Source organism: Hippocampus zosterae, chromosome 14, assembly GCF_025434085.1.
Source record: "Hippocampus zosterae strain Florida chromosome 14, ASM2543408v3, whole genome shotgun sequence".
Lineage (NCBI taxonomy): Eukaryota > Metazoa > Chordata > Actinopteri > Syngnathiformes > Syngnathidae > Hippocampus > Hippocampus zosterae.
This window is the reverse complement of record NC_067464.1, coordinates 6390549-6404775: the sequence shown is the minus strand read 5'-3', so window position 1 is coordinate 6404775 and position 14227 is coordinate 6390549. Positions and strand designations below refer to the sequence as shown.

The 14227-nt window shown below is 44.0% G+C and overlaps 1 protein-coding gene across 1 annotated transcript in view; it reads right to left on the bottom strand.

Annotated features, from left to right (window-relative positions):
• dync1h1 (dynein, cytoplasmic 1, heavy chain 1) overlaps positions 1–14227 on the bottom strand; it is a 343117-nt gene that overhangs the window by 143769 nt on the left and 185121 nt on the right. The window lies entirely within an intron of this gene.

Sequence of the window (14227 nt, the reverse complement as noted above, 5' to 3'; positions counted from 1 at the left end):
CCCTCCACCCCCTCACGCTCTTCCATCTCCAGCTTGGCCCTCCGACCCTCAGGCAAAGAACATGCTGCTTTTACTGAGCCATGCTTTCTTACCTTCAGCTTGCTTAGTCTGGTGCAGTTGATTGGTTTATAAAGTTTGCAAAGAGAAGATGTCAGTTTTGTCAATGAGCAGCAGGCAAACGGCCCTCTGGTGTCAGCTCATGCACACACACTCCAGCAATCCATGGCAAAAAAGAAAAACACATTTGTGAGTGACGGGCGGCTCTCAAGCCTATAAATGATTTGTCAAGTTTGAGAGCGTCACAAAAAAGGAAATGTAACAGAGTGACAAATGATTCAAAAGGGCAAGCTTGGCCTATGATTGTTCCGCAATCAGCCCTATTGTGTTCGTGGCTGCATGAAAGCCCACAAAAGAATCGCTTATTATCCCATACTTTTCTCTAAGTGCTCCCTAAATGCGCTTGTGTGAGTCAACTGGGTACATGTCGCACATATTGCGATGCTGAATGCAAGCGGACAAAGAGTAAATGACAGGGGACCTTGAAGAGAGCCTTGTGGAGCTCAACAGGTTGCTTTTCATTGAAACGTGATGATAGGCTTCATCGCTCAATTACATTTCATCATCGCGAATTTTTGACTCATTAAAAAAAACAACACAGTTTACAATAGTAACAAAACATAATTTTCTTTCATTTAGAAAAGGTTTGGATCACTTTACACAAATAAATAAAAATCGAAATTCTTATTCTATTCCTGCTCCCCTCCCGCTTCTTTTCCCCAATCCGCATCCAGTGGATGGCGTAATATTTGGGCATGAGGTATTTGGCATAAGATGTTTGGCACTTGTGTATTCATACTGCACCACGAGAGAAAAATATGGGAATCACCATCGTTTGGGTATTTGTTGCCCGCCCCTAATCAATGCAACTATGGGGTGTGTCAACATGAAGTTAACTTTTATAACACTGTGAGGAAATTCAAATCTGTGCATTCAACATCAACGTATGATTATTCACTACAAATCTCAATCACTCACACTCATCACATCTGTGCTCTAAATGCGGTTTGGAAAATATGGAGACAGTCTTATGAACATTCAGGTAACATTTGCTCGTGAGTTGCCGTGAAATCAAGAAGCCAACTTTTTGGATATGGGTATTAGAAAAAAAAAACACATAACTACGGATGATTAAACTTTCCACCCATGAATTAAACTTGCAAATGCACCCTCATTAGTCACCGTCTAGGTGTTAATTACAGTGCATGAATGTCTCGGTTGTTATATTTATGCTCTTGTATATTCCATCACGCTGTTTTCCAAACACAAACAGAGCTTCCCTGCAGCAAGAAGCTGCGTAAGGTAGAGCCAATTTGCTGTCATTGGCTTAGGATGGAAAATAAACATATACCTGACGGATGCTTTTTGCACATGAAACATTTCGATTAATAGAGACAAGCGCAGAGTACGGCGATACTTTTCACAGTAGGCACCGAAGAAGCAAAATTGATATCAGCGTTGCGATCACATAAGGACTGATGGAGGTACCGGTATATGGAATAAGGGGGGGCGGGGGATTGAATGTGAGGGCGTAAGGACTTCCCCCCCGAGATGAGAAAAGTCATCTCCGCTCACATCACTTTAGCGCTCCTCTACCTCTTTCTCCGATCCCGGGCAATTTAGGCGAGTCGGCGGCATTGCTGACATCTTGGCTGCGTTAATTGCAACGTTAGCCGCCCGTATTGGTATTCGTGGCGGGCGCGATGGACAGATGGTGTTTAACATTAAATATTATTAACACCTCCCAGCGTCACACCATTACCGGTGAGGCTTTGGGTGGAGGTAGGGGGGGGGGGCGGCGGTGTTGAGCAGATGCGCAGGTTACTATCGCTGCGTCAAAGACAGAAGAAAACCTGGAAGGGTTGGAACAATTTCGCTAGGTGCTTTTCATCGCTGTATTTATGTTTCTTACTCTTGACATCCATCCATGCATGCATTACCTAATCCTATCCCAGCTGTTCCAAGAACTTGACCTGGATGTTTTTGGTAATGTGGAAGGAAACCGGAGTACCAGGAGAAAACCCACGCAGGCACGGGGAGAACATGCAAATGCCACACAGGAAGTAATCAACCAAAGCAAACCTGACAAGTGTGTAAACACAATGACCAACATGTGACTTGAAACAAATGATTGCCACTAAAAACATATCCGATTAATATTTGATACTCCATCCATCCATCCATCATCTACCGCTTATCCGGGGCCGGGTCGCGGGGGCAACAGCTTTAGCAGGGAAGCCCAGACTTCCCTCTCCCTAGCTACTTCTTCCAGCTCTCCCCGGGGGATCCCGAGACGTTCCCAGGCCAGCTGGGTGACATAGTCTCTCCAGCGTGTCCTGGGTCTTCCTCGGGGTCTCCTCCCGGTGGGACATGCCCGGAACACCTCACCAGGGAGGCGCTCAGGAGGCATCCGAATCAGATGCCCAAGCCACCTCATCTGGCTCCTCTCGATGTGAAGGAGCACAGTGTGAGTGATTGAGATTGTAGTGATACACATTCTGTTCAAATCATATTCAAGGCATCTCGTTTTTCCAGTGTGGTGAATGATGTATCCCCAGTCTTTAAACATTTTTATTCTTGCCCCTTCTTTGAATTAAAGTGCGCATTAATGCTCGAGGGACTATGAGACTCATTCGAGAACGGCAAAAAGTCAAAGTGTGCTATGCCCCCTTGGTGAACACTCGTCCAGCCACTCGGAAAGTGCCTTGAAATGCCCATGAAATATATATCCAGTATATGTGACAGGAGGGCTCTACAAATGCACTTTAGTGAGCAGCGGTGTCTAAGTGGCGGGACGTGTGGTGACTAACATCTAGTGGAAGGAAGGGGAGGAAATCTCCAGGCTAGGTTTGAATTTTAAGATCCCGAGTAGTAGTTGTAGTAGTTGCTACAGTGCACTACAAGCACTTCTAGTGAAATGCAAGATGAGAACTATCGTAGAATTTTATGTCACTCGAACGACAGGTTGGATGGAGTTATCAACGACTGCACGGTTTTGCCTGACTAATAAAATGTAGCTGAATGCTAAAGTTGTCTTACTAGTGAAGCCAGAGTGTCCTAGTGCATGGACCTCAAGGATCTCAAATATATGCTCAAACAGCTTTTCACTTGAGCATTATTCCAATATCCTTAAGATCCATGAACGAGTATATTCTTTATCTTCACGAGTAAAACAAAGTGCGCTAGTTGAATGACTGTCTTTTTTTTCCCCTCAACTAATATGTCAAAGCTATCCTACTAGTAAAGACAAAGAGCGTACTAGTACATTGACATTACGATGGTTGTCTGTGATATGGAATAAATTCATTACGCAAAACCATTTGAGCACTCATTTGATAACCTCGCTATTCATCTTCATGTCCATGTACTGCTGTATGAAGCTCTTCTAATCACTTCTACGTAGTTCTTTGGTACCATATGCCACGTAAGTAATGCTATTATATTATGCAGGAGCTACAAAACTGGGGAATATTTGAGTTTATCAACGTATAACGGAGGACTTGAAGAACGACAGCAAGCAAGGTCAACAATCTGAGGCGTAGGAGAAGTTAGAGTCTGGAAATACAAGGCTGGGCTTGATGGCGATATGAGGCACAGGTGCATCTGCTGGAGGGAAACGCCCTTCACTTTAGCTGAACTAGAACACAATCAAGACTGAACATGACACAAGAGATTAAAAAACAAAACCAAAACTTGCGTTCACTTCGAATGCAACCAAGCTAGAGTCTGCAAAGAAATGCCTCCCCATTTAATATTGTACATACAAACATGAATCGACAATTATCTTTTTCCCTAAGATGCAACTTGAAGACATGTTTTGTCCTCCTGTGATGTCAGAGAGACACCAAACCATCTGTTTTTATCCCGCGTGTGCTTGGGTGAGGGGTGAAAGAACGAAAAAAGGTAACGTTCGAGCCATCCTGTCACATCTGATTTGTCACCATTGAAGGGAAGAAAAGCACCCTCGGTCCATGTTGCCGTGACCCCGCAACCGGCCACTGCTGTGTCGCCACGCATCCGCTACCATGTCGGGAAGTGTGGGGCTGAAGCAGGTCAACGCCCTCCGTGCCAATAGACACTATCCAGCAGAAGACACTGATCACCAGATGGCGCTGGTTATTGGAAGCCATTTAGCATTTTGACCGTTTATTGAATATCCTTAAAAGTCATGCATTCGCTCTTTGCCCTTAAAAGACAATTCAGCGCGCTCGCCGAACGACGACGGCGCGCTAGTAGAGTAACTTGAACTACCACTGGTGAGTAATTTCCAATTTATGTTTTTAGCGCATGAATCTTAAATGGGCAAAAAAAAAAAAAATCGAAATCGCTTCAATAAAACAGTAATTCAGTTTTGCCTTTACAAAATGATGTCAATTAAGGCAAACTTTGAAACCTTTTCTTCTGGGTGAGGTCGTGTCGACTTTTTTTTGTTTTTTTGCAGGCATGTTGTGTAACTGCCTGGCTCCATTTGATTGGTCGAATGGAGTCATGTGACAAAAGTCTTTGATAAGCGAAAACCGTATCGAAATTACTCTGACAAGCATTTTTCAAACAAAAATTGCTTACATGTATGTATTGCCTAACTACGACCCACCTTAAAAATCATACTAGGATGACGGTTGTTCCATTAGCGCACCCTGGTTGTTCTACAAGTGCGCTGAATTGTCTTGGACGGAGAAGGCGCAAGAACCTTCAGCTCCACCAAATACCTGTGCAAACTATTTTTAGTGATGGAAACCAGGCGTGCGAGGGGCAGACAGAAAATAATCCTACGTTAAAATTAACGCCAATTTCAAGCTTGATTGCTTTGCAAACACAATAGGTTTTAGTCCCATTAAAAGGAGCCACCCGTCGAGATGCTGCGAGTATAAAAACCACGGGAGAGAGTTAAAATAACAGTGATTGCAGGTGAACCGTCGAGCCTGTGTCTTTGAATCTAACAGGTGCCCACAGAGTTACTGCTACGGTTCCCCTGGAGACGGAGATTTAAAGGGCAGATGTAGTTGCCGTGGGAGGGCCGGGGGTGGTGTTGAACATACCTCTCGATCTTTCAGTGTCACCTTTTGGGTAGAAAGAACATAGGTATGCGTGACCAGAAGCTAAATTTCGTATAGGTCACGCTGTGAGCAGTGAGCTTCACTGGACTTATGACTGGTGTTTCTGTCTCTGCCGTAAGTTTTACAACAGTGCAACACATGGTCATTTCAGTGAGTGGTGTTTTTGTTGTTGAAATAAACAGTAAACGCACATGCAGCGGAAGGTCAAACACGCTTTGTCAGTTGGGAATAATGGAAAAGTTGCCAGGTCAAAGTCATCATCATAAAACCTGGAACTGTACCGTGGCCCCGTGACTTTGTGTGTTTAGTCATTCTGTGACCACGCTTATAAAAAGCAGTGCTAATAGTAAAGTATCATCCATAAGTTCGTAACTAGCCTTATAAGCTAGCTAGCGGATAGCAATCGATCATAGCATAGCACAAGCATTTTGGTAAAGGAGTTAAGGATTTTTTTCCCCCCGCCACGGATAATACAAGCAACGCTTACCCGAGAGCAGACAAATGTGCACTTGTTAATTTTCTTGGGATTTGGCAAGAATGCAGTTGGCTGCATAGCTTTAATCAGATCCGGCATTTATTTTGGTTCGATTTGGGAAGTGATTTTATCAAACGCCATGGTGTTCACTCTCCATAGTTTTCTATAAAGTGTTCAAGTGTGTCAGTGTTCAAGGCATAACAATCAAGTAATTAAAGTAAGGAGGTCTTGGGTCTCTCGTCTAAATAGACATAATGAGCGTCTGGTGCTTTTTTAAAAAATTATTCTTTTTTTAATTTCATGCTCACCTCTGGGGCTATAACCTCAGTTAAAACGATTACACAAATAAGCATCTGTGCTTCACTCCCCTAGCATCAGACAATATTCTAATTGAGAGATGTACGCATATTGCAGAATTTTACCTCTTAACAATGCTTCCTGCTCGGGGCTGTCCCTGCCGCCTGTTTGCCTGCAACAGTTACTGCCGCGATGCTTTGTGATCATGTCAAGCGTTTGTGTTGCTCTTTCAGTGATTCACACTTTGCCAGGAGACGCCACTGACATTAGCATAGATGCGACGGGAATTAAAAACCTTCACACAGTTGCTACATCAACACACATAGAACCACAACATATTTAAACAGAGTATTCCTAAAGCTAATTCAGTGCTGCATATTTAAATACCAACTTTTGATCCAAACAAAATTCACCTGATAATGTGTCTGCTAGCTTAACGCTACAGTAGCTGGGGACTTCAATGGCGCTGTGATCTAATTGCTGGAGGAACTTGTAAAACACAAGCTGAACTTAATTTGACCTTTAAACTCGTGAATGCACATGCCCCACTGTTCAACGTTTCAGGACTTTTCGCACAAATGACTTTTTCCTGAACAAAGAGCTAAATGGAAATATTCCCAACAGATTTTTGCTCCATGAATGGACCAGTAAATATCCCCATTTGTTTAGAATTGATATATCAACAGTGCTTTTCAGGTCCATACTGACAATTCAGTCGAAATTATCCCAAATTGTTTTGCGTGACATGTATGCGCCCTTTAATACAATCCAGGTTCTTTATGATCACGCATATTTACTGTCCTCGCAAACACGTTGTAAAGCAAACAAATAATGTAAAGTGTATTTGTTTCCCGAGACTGTTGTGAGCAAAATAGCAAAAAAAAAGAAGTACAAGCGGGCTGAGTGATAATACAGCAGGAAGCATGGGCCGTTTGTAAACAAAAGGAGAGCAAAGAATGTCACATTTTCTTTCCTAGAAGTGAGCGATGGCTGCCATTACGTCGCCCAGTGGGTGTAAGCGGGCGACATTAGAGAGCGCCGCAGTAGGGAGAGTGGAGCCTGCTAGCAAAATGGAGTGTGGAAGTAAGTATGGGAGCTATAAAGATTGGTCGCGGGTGGGCTCATTTACGAAAAAAACATATCTGCGTCAACAATTTAGCAGCAGATTGCCAGGCGTCTGTCATCTTTGCACTAGAAAATATGTGCAACTATACCATTGTGCCTACCTGAATGAATGTGTATCTTGACAATCAGTTATGTGAACACAATCAATAGCCTGCCGTAAAAAACAAAAAAACAACGGCTTCTGCTGTTGTTGTTTTTAAGTAATCGCCTTTGTACAATGCGCAAGCAACAACATATATACACAACACAAATACTACAAGTCGATGACTTAGAACAGACCTAAGTGTGCCTGAGAAATTCAATTGGCTATGCGGATAGCCAGGGGCGGAGCTATGTGTGGCCAAGGCCATCCTTGCCCCCCCACTCCACCCCCAGCTAAATATATATACTTTATCCTCTGCGAAGAACACTTTTTGTGACTGAGGATGTATATCTGTATGTCTGTTTTATACTGCCCCACGCAGCCAAGGCACACCCATTTAATTCTGTTATTACTATACAATTTGTTTTTATAAAGTGCAACATTATAGAATAATTTCTTCTTAAAAAACGCATATAAACATTTTGTTGTTTTAAGTGGGGAGTTTAGAATGGATAAATGGCATTTGCATTCATTTCAATGGGGAAAGATGATTTTTAAATTGACCTTGCGTCTCATTTTAGTTTGGTTGGCAGTGGGTCGGTCGGGCACACTCGTACAACTAAATAGCTTCCCTTGGAACAGACAAGTTGGGCTGCAATGACGCGAAGAAAAAAAAAAAAGCAATATAACATAAAAACATCACAATAAGCGGCAATCTTTTAAAATGCTGCATTTTATCTGCGGTGCAATTCAGTCAGATGAAATTGCCGCTTGCTATTGCAAGCCTCGCCACCCCCCACACCCCCCCCTCCCCGCACCACACAGCTCCGCCCGCATCTAAACAGCCGCTCACTGCCTCGCTCCATTCGACAGCTGCGGCTCAGCCGGCACCCATCACGCTAGATACGGCTTCATATCGCCGGCCGACAATAGGGATGGCCGCGTGGCAATCAAAACAAAGAACCGACCGAACATTTGATTCAGAACTGCGGGGAGGTGAGGAGAGGGCTAGGACGGGAGTCTAGACTTCTTGGGAATAAATTGAAAATTGGTGCGATACGGACAAAATAAGATCATTTCTTTCCTGCCTCAGATGAAAGCTGGAGTGACAAGTTGAGGATGATGTGGCAGCAGGGAATGATGTCTTTTCTTTTGCCACGAGGAGAGGGAGCATTTAGAGTGTAGTGGTTCACATAGGTGACTTTTGTGCACCTGTGATGGAATCCAAACCCTGTCGTGAATGTGTGTGTGAAAATTTGTCTGAATCTACATTACCCTTAGCGTGTCGACCTCACAGTGCAGAAGTTGCGGGTTCGATCCCGGTTCCGGAGTTCCTATGTGAAGTTTGCATGTTCTCCCCGGGCCTGCACGGGTTTTCTCCGGGTAATCCGGTTGCCTCCCACATTCCAAAAACATGCATGGCAGGCTGATTGAACACTCCAAATTGTCCCGAGGTGTGAGTGTGAGCGCGGATGGTTGTTTGTCTGTGTGTGCCTTGTGATTGGGTGGCAACCAGTTCAGGGTGTCCCCCACGCCTCAATGATCATAACAACCGAATTTCCAACGTGTGGATTTTTGAATCAACTGACCCATTGAAATAAATGATGGCCAGTGTTGTCTCATCACACATTCAAACTACTTATGTGAAAGGAGAAGGCTGAAATTAGTCGTTCAAGTCGCAGCGTAACCCACTGAACCAATTTCTCGTGTTGTTTGCAAAGAGCGACGCCAATGGCTTCAAGCAGAGGCGCTTTCGATTACGCCCGCAAAGCCCGCCACGTGAAATCTCCTGTAATTCCTCACCGCTTTTCAGCACCTTCCCATGTCATTTCTGCACAAGTTAATGAGAATGGATGTCGTGGAATCCCATCGGTGAGGAATGAGGATAAAGCTCGAAATCGTCTGTATCGCGTTGGCAAACAAGGGCACCTCGACGCGGAGCTCGGTACGTGTGTGGGCGACGCGGTACAAACAGGGGTGAATCGATGTGTTCCCCCAAAGGAAAGCACGAAAACGAGGTTCAAAGAGGAGGGAGAGGAAACGGTTGAGATGAGGTTGCGGTGGCGGCGGCGGTGGCGCCATGACACAGGGGGTGCGCCACACCGTCACGCAGACCAGTTTGATCGTTTCTCGCTCGCACCCTGGGGAGATCATTAACCAGTGATATGGAGTCCATCAATCCTCACAGAATACAACTCTGCCCCCCTCTGTCTGCCTCTTCCTCTGTTTGTCTGCGTGTGCAGGATCACGCATATGTCGTTTGGAGAAAAGTGCTGCGTGATGGAGACTCCCTTTGGGTTTGCTAGAGAAAAAGGAAAGTCAAGGTCAATAGTTGATGTTATGCAGCTAATATACATATATATACTAGCTGGTTCGCCGCCCTCCGGGCGGCTCATTAGCTAGTTCCTGCGGAAGGCTGGTAAGGTGGGCCTTCGGCCCACAAAAGTGTTGTTGCTTGGTTCAACTTTTTGTTCATCTTCATTGCTTATCGCGAAAATAAAGAGATGTTTAGCTCTTCTAAATAACTACCAATTTTATTGCAATGCTTGTGGGTAGACAACATTTTTTCGCTAAAATGCCCGCGCGATCGTAGTGAGCCACTGCCTGAGCGGCGCAGTGGCGGCGCGCAGCGGCACGGTGAAGTAGGTACGTTTTGAAAAGGGACAGACGGAAGGACAGACCGCGTGCGGGACGCCGCGCAATATATATATATAGATAGATATATACATTTTTTAAATATATATATTTTTCATAAACCCTAACCTCTAACCCCTGAACCTTCACATCGAACCCCTAACCTTAACCTCCTCAGCCTAACTAACCCCCCTAACCTTAACCCTCACCCTGATGCTAACACTCAACCCTGCCCACGTTCAAACTAAGACCCGGGCTCGTCGCCAGATGAAGGGAAAATAATACATTCCTCCACTACTGAACTCGATTCGCACTGTTGGTGTGAAAACATAATGTGTTTTACAAATATGACAATGTATGACGCAGAGCAGCCCAAAAGGCACTTCAAGGTCAAATAAAAGGAAATAAGCCCCAGAGATATGAAATGCTTCAGCACATGTTTAACACATAGCAGCGCAGCCATAAATGCAATGTGAGGGGCAATAAGCGAGCATTCTAATAGCTTTTTTCCACTCTGCATTTTTCCCTCTGCTGCACGCACAAACACACACACACACACAAAATAATTCATTGTGACTATGAGATGCAGGCTCTTTTTTTGGGGGGGGGGATCCATCAAGCACCTTCTTTTCTTTTTTTTCCTCTACTTTGTTTCACCTAAGAGCTTTTTAAAAATTCATTAGCGCTTTTGCACACAGCACATCTGGGAGACTCTTATTGATTTTTTATTAATAGCTTGTTTGTTGTAATAAATTATTTTGTGCTCCGGTGATGAATATGTAAAGCTGGCTGATTGGCCCCCGGCGCAACTAGCAGAAGAAGAAAGCATTATAAATTGTTCATTCATCCGAAGGAATAAAAATAAAATAAACAAAACTTGTATTGATTTATTTTTTTCTTTTTGATCGTCCTGTAATGTATACAGCTGTTTGCCTTCATTCAATCGATAAAACACAGTATGTTTCCCCTGTACAGCAATCAATTTAAATATGCTTCGTGAAACTGTCATGATATCAATATGACCTCCCGGCAGCATGTGTGAACGTTGGCGATCAGGAAATATCAATAAGGATAGTAACCTCTCCTCTCATGTCGATGAATGACGATTGGAGGTGTTGATTAAACAGACGCAGAAGCGGTGAAAAAAAACACATTGGACAAAATAAGTAAAATAGCATATTTGGTTACAGAAAATGTACGGTGGTACAAAGATGGTTAACCGTTGGATATTTCATGCTAGCTTAATGCCAACCCTCTCAGCAACAGACATTGCAACACAAATGGTGCAGCAGCATGTGTAGAAAGACAAATTCTCAAAGGCATACTGTAAATTTCCCCAGTGTGGGACGAATAAAGGATATCTTATCTTACCTTATATTTACCACTGTTTGGAAAAAAGACAAATGACTTGTTCGTGTCCTATGCAAGTCAGAATAATACTTACGACTGACGGCATCAATGGGCATTAAAGAGTATTTACTGAATTACATTGTATTTATTTTGATGATTATCTTCCGAGCCGCTTGATCCTCACTAGGGTCGCGGGGGGTGCTGGAGCCTATCCCAGCTGTCTTCGGGCAGTAGGCGGGGGACACCCTGAATCGGTTGCCAGCCAATCGCTGGGCACACAGAAACGAACAACCATTCGCACTCACACTCACACCTAGGGACAATTTAGAGCGTTCAATCAGCCTGCCACGCATGTTTTTGGAATGTGGGAGGAAACCGGAGCACCCGGAGAAAACCCACGCAGGCCCGGGGAGAACATGCAAACTTCACACAGGGAGGCCGGAGCTGGAATCGAACCCGGTACCTCTGCACTGTGAAGCCAACGTGCTAACCACTGGACTACCGGGCCGCCCTGTTTGATGATTACAATATCTTTTTTATAAAGTCCATGCTAATTCCTATGTGTGACTATACACCAATAACCGATGAATCCGTCGATTAATTAAAAAAAATATTATGAATAAAATTTTTTCATCTCTTTACGCTTACTACAATACAAAATTACAGACGGATTACTACGATTGTCCTTGCCAATTTGAGAGAAGCTAACGTTGATCGATTAATCGGCCACTGCCCTAATTATTATTGGATGTTTTTCTAAAGCACAGCGCTGTTTTTCTTCAGGATCATGTTACAAAATGTTTGTGTTTTCGTGAATCCATTTTGTAAGTCACCACAGTACTTATTGAAGAAATATTGTACCCCTGTTTACACAGAGAGTCCCCAAAACAATCAGCAAAGCTCACCTCACGCAGCATTTCTTCCGCCTGACACTTTACACGTTCAAACTGCGACGGTAGAGAAGTTCGTCACTTGAAGGACAAGAACGAGAATGCGACAGTCTCCAGCATCCTGCCAGCTCTCACTCAAGCGTTATTTGATGCCGCCATTCCGCTTCGCTCTGTTTATCGCCTTTTTCAGGCGTGTTTACTGTGGCTCGTCACTCATGCGCCCGCAGAAAGGGACAGAGCGCCTGTCTCTGGTGCGCGTATAAAACTTTTAGTGAGCTAACAAAGTGCAAGATGCTGGGAGGGATGAGTGAAGCCGAGGATGAAACGGTATTAAGTAGGAAGTATTTACTACTACTCATAAACCTGTTGTGTCCATCGGCGCTTTGTGGCTTATCAGCGGAATTTTTCTTCCGACTCCAACCTAAATATTAACAAAGAACTCACAATCTAGTGTCACTCATCTATGTAGGATATGTGTGGGTCAACGTTGGTCGACACTGGACAAACTCTCAAAAAAGAGTTTCTTGTACAAGCACTCCTAGAAATTTACAATTCAAACCAACACGGCAGACTTCTTGTGACTTTTTGGGCATTGCTTCCTGAGATTTTTTTTTTTTGATGGGTCTACTCATGATAGACATGCCCACCAAATTTCATGGGTGAAACTGGTGTCAGGTGCTATATTTGCTCCGACTTTGAGAACCGTTCAGCGATTGTTGTTTACCCCGCCAATAAAATCCATGCGGTCGTAAGCTTGCCCGTGCCTCCGTCTGCCATAACGACAGCTTAAGTGTTAAAAAAACGATCAGCTGCAAAACCGAAAGAGAGAATCGGTTAACTTGAGCTGCAATGTTTGGAGTGGGGGGTGGGGGGGGGGTTCTGTGTATTTTTCAATTATGGACGGAATGCCATCAGGTTCCTCTTTGTTGGCCACGTCTGATAAAAATACACAAAGAATTTGTGTCCGTACTTGGAGTCACACAAAATATACATCCTGGTAGATATTAAGTGTCATCAGCAGGTTGCGTGAGACAAACAGAATGACTGGAAGAGTCACAGAAAGGCATAGACAAAGTAGAAATGTACATCTTTGGAAATTCATGAATGAAACGCAACATTTTGTGTGTGGATATAACTTGTGGAACCTTTTCGTACCAGGAACTGCAAGTCAGTGGAAAGTATCTTTAGCGTCTCATTTTCTCTGCAAAGTATACCTTTGCATAAGGCATCTGCAGCTGTGAAGTGGAAAAAAATAGTGCACAAGCAGCCCAATAATACATTGTTTCTCATCTGAAATGTGGTCCTTAACATTCCACCGGCTTTAATTAGATCCTCACAGTAGCACATTGCAATTTACATGTTTATGCTTTTTCAAGTTAATTAGCTTGCTCGCTCAGCCAGACCCGACGCATGCGCTGCTTCGCTCTGCATTCGTCCCTTCTTTTTGTTTGTTCTGTTTACCGAAAAAAGCTCATTTCGACGCACACAATGACTGTCGACCAAAAATCAATTGATTCTGTTAATAGCAACAGAAAGTCGCCATTAGGGTGCCAGTGAGGGGTTTGTTTTCATTGAATCAAAAAGAAAAGTTGTTCACGGCATCTTCCCAAGTCACCCTAAGTAACCAGAAAAAATACCCTACAGTATGCGTGTGTGTCTATCTATCTATTGAAACGTCTGCTTGCGCCTCGTTTAAATCCACCAAAATTGCGTTACACCCCTTTGCACCACAAGTTAGACCTGCTTTTGGCTAGTTTAAAATTTTGTCTACATTGGTCACCAAATTGAGAGATGCACCGGGGGCGGGGGCGCTGCATCAGCCGGAACGTCCAGCTAGACATAGCGCGCCGACCAAATCCACAAACATGTTAAACTTGATTTTGCCCCGCACAAATATAGCGATGTGCCCGTTTTTACGCCAAGCGCAGTCTAATTTCTGTTATCTATTTACACATGTTGTTATTTTTTTGAATACCTTCAAATCGAAAAAATTTAACCCCGCACGAAATCGTTCAAGATGATCACTAAAAGTTCACAATGGTTGCACATTTCACACCCATCCATCCATCCATTTTCTGATCCTCTTTATCCTCACAAGGGTCGCGCGGGGTGCTGGAGCCTATCCCAGCTGTCTTTGGGCAGTAGGCGGGGGACACCCTAAACCGGTTGCCAGCCAATCGCAGAGCACACACAGACGAACAACCATCCATGCTCACACTCACACCTTGGGACAATTTAGAGAGTTCAATCAGCCTGCCAT